Source organism: Lycium ferocissimum, chromosome 8 (genome assembly GCF_029784015.1).
Source record: "Lycium ferocissimum isolate CSIRO_LF1 chromosome 8, AGI_CSIRO_Lferr_CH_V1, whole genome shotgun sequence".
NCBI lineage: Eukaryota > Viridiplantae > Streptophyta > Magnoliopsida > Solanales > Solanaceae > Lycium > Lycium ferocissimum.
The window spans coordinates 2,619,783-2,626,244 of NC_081349.1; positions in this window are offsets into that span (position 1 = coordinate 2,619,783).

The window sequence follows — 6,462 nt, forward strand, 5'->3', positions numbered from 1 at the left end:
AGCAAGGAAATATTCGTTGCAAGTTGAGCCAACATTTGCTGTGTACCATGGTTCTCTTTCACTAAATTGTGGATCATTGCACCCCCATACGATAGACTATCAGCATTACCCGAGTGCTATGCCTGATTGTGTGTAGTCAATCTGTCAAGCATATCAAAGATTCGAGTATACGTTTTGTCCATAAAACACGCACCAGCTGCATTGTTCGCGACTGATTGTGTTATAGGATCCAACCCTATATAGAATTTCTCCATCAATATATTCTCCGAAAAATCGTGAATTGGAGACTTCTGCAAATACTCTTTAAATCTCTCCCGAGCTTCATACAGTTACTCCCCCTGGCGTTATTTGAATTCATAAATCTTGTCACGAAGTTCAGCCTTCTTGCTTGGGGGATACCATTTCCTAAGAAAAACCGAAACCATCTCTGCCATGAAGTAATAGAATTCCAGGGCAGCTTTTCAAACCACACTCTGGCATCTCCGGCTAAAGAATATTTGAAGAGCCTCAGCCGAATAGCATCTTGCAAAACATTATTTTGGATGTGATTAGCACATACATCTACAAAGTTCTGCAAGTGTTGATGAAGACCATTGTCGGTGGAATTTCGAAAATAGCCCTCAAGTTTGAGCAACTGGTATAGCAAGGAATCAATCTTGCCACTTGTAGCTCAACCTCAAGGATGAACAGCAATAGATGCATAGTCCTCCTCGTCTATCAGATCAGCAAATACATTCTCATTCTCCGCAATAACTGGGGGGGTTTTGTTGACCACCCTGGTTACCATTTGCTCCTCGTTGATTACGATTCATGATCACCTGGTTCAAAAGGAATAGCAAACATGGTGTGATGGAATAAGAAAAAGACTCGAGTAAAGTAATCACTATTTAGTAATTTCAAAACCGTATTTCCCGGCAACAGTGCCAAAATTTGATACGCTCAAATTACACCTTTTATTAGCGTAAAGTGGACGATGTCAAATATAGTTACCCAACGAGGTTGGGGTCTAATCCTATGGGGAATATGGTGTGAAAAGGTTACTAAAATCGTAGAATACTTTATTTATGTCTAATGTCTTATTCCGATGAATTTGTAAAGAGTTGGTTGTTTATGACTAATTGCTTTGGATTGTAATATATGATAAAAGAAACTAAGGTTGTGTTCCCGCCAGATGAATGCAATGCTTAGGGTTCTAATATGATATACTTCCAATGGGTCGTTGTATGAGTCACTTAATCTCTAATGGAGTTCCTAATATTTCCCAATAATTAAGAACAATATCTCTTTATGATTTTTCCCAAATACAAAAGAGTTTATATGAAGAACGATTAATTATGCCAAGTAAGTTTCTCTTATTCCCAAGTGAATTGATTAAACAAGATTTAAAGCCTTGAGTTCTTGTTATTAGCTCTTAGCAAACCCTAATTATTTTCCCAAATAAATCAAGATTTATGGCATACGTTAATGTTTGCAACCATCAACTAACAATGAATAATGAAGAACTAACAAACCCTAACAACTTATTATGCATATATCACAACAAGAAACTCATTCGCAAAACACTCATCCTTGGATCCACAACCTTAGTAGAGAATTTATCTACTCATGGAATTGATGAACACACAAAACATTGTAATTGTAATAGTCTTGAACTTACAAAGAGAATTGAAAATAAACGAAAATAGAATAGTCTTGAAACCCTTGAAAAGTACTAAGAACTCAAAGTGCTCAATACAAGTCTTAAACTCAAGATGTCTGAAAAATAAAACCCTATCAGGTATTTATACAAGTCAAAAACTCGGAATTAATAAAGACTAAACTGCCCCAATCGGTTTGCAACTCGCCGGACCGTCCATGTACATCGACGGTACAGTCAAGTAACGATGATACACTTGACAGTCTGCTAACAGAGAACTAAGCCTCAGAACTTCAAACGACGGTGCACTTCGACGAACCGTCAAGCATGTTGACGGTCCGTCAACCTTATCGTCCTTTTGCATCCCAAAGTTGCACAGTCTCTGAACTTCTTTGATAAGCATAACGATAGCTCAATTGACGGTCCGTCGAATAACGACGGTTCTGTACAAGTATATAAACAATGCTGAGTCTTAAATTTCCTTATTCTCACTTGCTTTTGCAGTCTGACTAACAAATACCTGCAACATACACAAAACACATCAAACTGACACAAACTTACTCGAAAACAAGTAGAACTTAGAGTTAAAAAGCATTAAACGTGCCATAATTTCACGGCACATCAGTCATTTGGGCCGAGCCTACATGATTTCGGTTTGTTGGGCCAGAGGCCCAACACCTCTTCCTTCTTTCGAGTCTGAATCTAACAGTGGAGGCCTAACCATGGGTGAAAATGGTCAACTGGTGGGCTCGGTAGATCTACCAGCCTTTCCTTTCTTTTATTTTTATGCATGTATTTGTAAATATTATTGTAAACGAATGCTTGTAAAATATTGAAACCCGATTGGTTATGAATTAGTTTCGATTGGTTATGACTTAGTTGAATTAGGTAAATGATACGTATATCATTTAGAATGGGTAGGAACCCGGTTACTATTTTAAATTCGGACCCAACAAAAGATAAGAGATACTATGCCTTCAAAAGAACATGATGAAAAATAAATTTTATTCTTTTCTCAATAAAGCCAAAACTGAAAACAATGGGATACATTTTTGAAAAAAGACTAACTTTTCTCAAACTTAAAACTTTCTAGAAACTAGAAAAAAATGAGACATATTTTGATAAAAAAAAATCAACTTTGCTTCTTCAACTCAAGGGTTTACAAAAAGATAACAAAAGAAAAAAATTTGATTTAAAAATAGGCCTCTTCAAACTTCAAATGGTTTCAAGTAACTTGAAGGCAAAATACATCAAATCACACTTAAACTATACCCAAAATGTCGAGTTCACACTCAAACTATACAGGCGACCTATTACACACCTGAACATCTTAAAAGTGAATTTAATACCACCTTGATGCGCACATAACCAGTTGCACAAGGGGAGGTGTTACACACTCGCCGCCACATCAGCGCCATGTCAGTGCCACGTTGAAAATCTTCTAAATTTTAATTTTCTTTTCTTTTCCTTTAATCTATTCATTTGATTTTGTTTTGTTAATTATATTTACACTATTAAATCCCTAATTAACTATTAAAATTCTCTTATAATCATATCTTCTTCATCACTAAACCATCCCACCACCCCATTTCACTTGAACCACCATAACCGCCATCACCACCAATTTCACCACCTCCATTTCACCAAATCACGGTATTAATGCCAAATAATTCAGAAAAAGAAGAAGCTTTAAAGCACTAAAATTAAGAAAAGGTTTGTTTCTATTTCTATTGTTTCTCCCTTCTTCTTCGTTATTAGCTGGTCATAGGTTTCAACGCTACCGATGTTTTATTTCCGACGAAGATGATGTAGAGGTAATTAAAAGTGAAGAGAAAGATGGTCACTGTCAGCCACCATTTTTTCCTGCGAAAAAGCACTTTCCGGCGACTACGAGATGGAAGAGTAGTAATAGTTAGCCATGGTGACTTCAACCGCTTAGTGGAGAAAGATTTCTTGGTAGATTTTTTGCCCATATATGTATTTATATAATATTCACAGTGACAACAGCATAAAATGATTACCATTTTTCTAAAATTCACAATGACAATAGAACAAAATGATAAATGGATTCTTATTTCCTTTTATGAAGGTTGAAGCTACGTACTGCCATTTTTGTTTAGTGAAGAAGGTTAGGAAAGGGGAGAAGTAGGTGTGGAGGAAATGAAGAAGAAGAAAGGGGGTTTTGTTTGGGGGGAGGGGAGGCGGGGTGAAATGGAGAAGGAGTGAAAGAAAAAAAAAACGTACCAATAGTTTTTATTAAAATCTATTTTTTTTTTAATTATAATTTTTCATTTCAGTATTAAAATTTAAAAATTAGTTTTTTTAATTATTAAAATTTCATTTCACTCTTCTATTTTTTTATTATAATTTTTTTATGTCACATCAGCTTCTAGGGTGGTATTAAATTAACTTTTTAGATGGTCAAGGGTGTAATAAGTCGTCCGATTAGTTTGAGTGTGAACTTGACATTTTGAGTATAATTTAAGTGTGTTTTGATGTATTTTGCTTAACTTGAAGGATTTTCCTACAACTCTTTTGGGCCAAGCCCACTTTAAAACAAAACAAAGGGAATCCTACTTATACCTAAGTTAAAGGAAAAGGTTCAAAAATGGAATATGGTTGGCCTTCAACTAATAGAAAGTTTGTTAAACTTTTATAAACTTGTTAAAGTCACATGGCATTTTTACAAAAAGATATGCACTTGTTATGAAACTTATAAGGGGCAAAAGGGATATAAAGTTTGGACCAAAAATTAAGTGGAACAAAAGAAATCTTGGGTTTGTTTTGGTCCGGAAATGAAATGACCATGTCAAACCTTATATGCATTTTCCAAAAAAGAATTTAACTTAAAAAAAAATGGGATGGTTTTGCCAAGTAATTTCAATGGTATTCCATGATATACAAGATTTTAAACTATTTTTAAGCAAATAGTTACAAATCACACATTGAAGCTCGTAGGTTAATCGTAGTCTACGGATTCTTAATATCGGGGTGTCTTAACTCCTTCCCCGACGAATTATCAGAATCCTTACCTCGAACTCTGGTTTAAAAGGATTTATCTTTGTTTGAATAAACCCTTTCACTTGGTTTTCCTTATTTTCCTTATAAATTAGGTGGCGACTCTAAAAAAAAACATAAAATCCAAAAGAGTCCACAAATTCAAAGTAGCTTTTATGACTCACGTAAAAGTGAACCATAACATATATCCACCATCTGTTGAACATGAAAATGTGAAATCAACATGAGGAGGTCACATACAGGTCGTGTGTTCAACATACGGGTTGTATATTCAACATACGAGCTGTATAGTCAACATATGAGCCATATATCAACCGTATATAAGCAGTATATCAACTATATATCATTCGTATATCCATCATTTTAAGCTTCAGGAATTGATATACAGCTAACATACGGATCGCAAGTGGTGAAAGCATATAAAAACTGACAGAAAGTCTATAAATACATGAAACTTTGGGATATTTCAATCCTACTTTGTTTTGGCAATTGAAAGAGAAAACACCCTAGGGCTTCCCCAAATCATACAAGGTGAGTTGCTACTCAATTGCTATGATTACTACATCCTATTAACAAGGATTAGCGCTAGATTAACACCCAAATCCTTATATTGCTAAAAATCGATTCAAGATTGTTCGAAGATGAATCTTTGGGGAATATTCGAGAGGTAGGTCCTTTGATTACTTACAATCTTTATAGGGGTGAATTTGGGTTCGTGCGGTCTATGGAAAGGCATTAGAATAGTGTGTGATTTTGTGAATTATCAAGAACATGAATTTTAAGCTTAAACCCTTAGTTTTTCGAAAAGACTGAAAATTCATGGAATTGAATAAAACCTCTAAACTTTATCATCATAATTGATTGTAGAGCTATTATTGGATGTTAAAGATCACATTTAGAAGAGGTTTCATTATACTTGAGGTATGTCTCTTATGAAAATTCTTTTTGACTAAAAAGGTGACTTGAACATGGCTTTTTGCGCATGTAGGACAAGCTCACATCGAGCCTTCGTACTTTGTTTCATATTGTGATATATGTACATAAACATGTTTTACCCTATAAGCTCACACCGAGCCTTCGTACTTTGTTTCATATTATGATATATGTATGTAAACATGTTTTACCCTATAAATGAGATTGTTGAACCTGAAAATAAAGTGATGGCTTTTAATCGGGCTATTGCCCTATGTCGATGACTTGAAACTTGATTTACTCGAACACGGTTGCTAAATTTATTTTTGACATTAAGATACCTCTATTATTGAGAGGATGATTTAGAACGATTTCGGCTAATATGGCATACTTGCTATTATTTATGTTTGGGCCTGTACCGCCAATCTTGTTTTTCGGAGGACGAGTAGCCGTTATGGATCATAACTCATTGCTTAGACTAACCTAACTCATTCTTGACCTGCACGTGATTAGATAGTTTAAATAGACATAATCATATAACGACATGCTTTTAATCAAAAGCAAGCAAACTGAGAGTTAAAGTCTCACTTGCCTCAAATGTAACTACTTTACTTTACTTGAACCAATCAACTCAAACAAGCTGTGATGACCTCAATCTATTCAAACATATAAATAAGATATTCAAATTTTTCTAGGAGCACAAGTTTCACAAGTTTAGGACATCTTAGTATCAAAGTCAAACCCTTGATGAACTCAGAATCGCCCCTTGGGTCAAAATCTCCAATTTAAGTCTCTTAAATCACATATTTTAATGGTTCGAATCCTACGAAGTATAATTTCAATACATGTATGGAGGAGACTTTATACCGACAACATCAAGTTGAAACTCCAACAAA